Source organism: Furipterus horrens, unplaced genomic scaffold (genome assembly GCF_987537825.1).
Source record: "Furipterus horrens unplaced genomic scaffold, mFurHor1.1.pri manual_scaffold_18, whole genome shotgun sequence".
NCBI lineage: Eukaryota > Metazoa > Chordata > Mammalia > Chiroptera > Furipteridae > Furipterus > Furipterus horrens.
In genome coordinates this window covers 343545-345581 of record NW_028327188.1, presented here as the reverse complement: position 1 = coordinate 345581, position 2037 = coordinate 343545, and positions in this window count along the sequence as shown.

Below are 2037 nucleotides of genomic sequence, written 5' to 3'. Positions count from 1 at the left end.
AGTCCATACTCTGGTAAAATACTGGCTGAGTGAGTATTCTTTAAACATAGACTGAGTCCATATTCTGTTAGACACAGACTGAGTAATTTTTGAACAAAATCTGAGTCCACATTCTGTTAGAACACAGACTGAGTTAGTAATTTTTGATCTGAATCCACATTTTGTTAGAAAACAGGCTGAGTTAGTGTTCTGTTAGAACACAGGCTACGTGAGTGTTCTGTTAGAACACTGAGGTGAGTGAGTATTTTTTAAACATAGACTGCATCCAAATTCTGTTAGAACACAGACTGAGTTAGTAATTTTTGAACAATATCTGAGTCCACATTCTGTTAGAACACAGGCTAAGTGAGCGTTCTGCTAGAACACAGGCTGAGTGAGTATTCTTGAAAATAGTCTGAATCCATATTCTGGTAGAACACTGGCTGAGTGAGTATTCTTTAAACATAGACTGAGTCCATATTCTGTTAGAACACAGACTGAGTAATTTTTGAACAAAATCTGAGTTCATATTCTTTTAGAACACAGACTGAGTTAGTAATTTTTGATCTGAACCCACATTCTGTTAGAACACAGGCTACGTGAGTGTTCTGTTAGAATACTGAGGTGAGTGAGTATTCTTTAAATATAGACTGAGTCCATATTCTGTTAGAACACAGGCTGTGTGAGTATTCTGTTAGAACACAGGCTGAGTCCATACTCTGGTAAAATACTGGCTGAGTGAGTATTCTTTAAACATAGACTGAGTCCATATTCTGTTAGAAACAGACTGAGTAATTTTTGAACAAAATCTGAGTCCACATTCTGTTAGAACACAGACTGAGTTAGTAATTTTTGATCTGAATCCACATTCTGTTAGAACACAGGCTGAGTTAGTATTCTGTTAGAACACTGGCTACGTGAGTGTTCTGTTAGAATACTGAGGTGAGTGAGTATTCTTTAAATATAGACTGAGTACATATTCTGTTAGAACACAGGCTGTGTGAGTATTCTGTTAGAACACAGGCTGAGTCCATACTCTGGTAAAATACTGGCTGAGTGAGTATTCTTTAAACATAGACTGAGTCCATATTCTGTTAGAACACAGACTGAGTAATTTTTGAACAAAATCTAAGTCCATATTCTGTTAGAACACAGACTGCGTTAGTAATTTTTGATCTGAATCCACATTTTGTTAGAAAACAGGCTGAGTTAGTGTTCTGTTAGAACACTGAGGTGAGTGAGTATTTTTTAAACATAGACTGCGTCCAAATTCTGTTAGAACACAGACTGAGTTAGTAATTTTTGAACAATATCTGAGTCCACATTCTGTTAGAACACAGGCTAAGTGAGCGTTCTGCTAGAACACAGGCTGAGTGAGTATTCTTGAAAATAGTCTGAATCCATATTCTGGTAGAACACTGGCTGAGTGAGTATTCTTTAAACATAGACTGAGTCCATATTCTGTTAGAACACAGACTGAGTAATTTTTGAACAAAATCTGAGTTCATATTCTGTTAGAACACAGACTGAGTTAGTAATTTTTGATCTGAACCCACATTCTGTTAGAACACAGGCTACGTGAGTGTTCTGTTAGAATACTGAGGTGAGTGAGTATTCTTTAAATATAGACTGAGTCCATATTCTGTTAGAACACAGGCTGTGTGAGTATTCTGTTAGAACACAGGCTGAGTCCATACTCTGGTAAAATACTGGCTGAGTGAGTATTCTTTAAACATAGACTGAGTCCATATTCTGTTAGAAACAGACTGAGTAATTTTTGAACAAAATCTGAGTCCACATTCTGTTAGAACACAGACTGAGTTAGTAATTTTTGATCTGAATCCACATTCTGTTAGAACACAGGCTGAGTTAGTATTCTGTTAGAACACTGGCTACGTGAGTGTTCTGTTAGAATACTGAGGTGAGTGAGTATTCTTTAAATATAGACTGAGTACATATTCTGTTAGAACACAGGCTGTGTGAGTATTCTGTTAGAACACAGGCTGAGTCCATACTCTGGTAAAATACTGGCTGAGTGAGTATTCTTTAAACATAGAC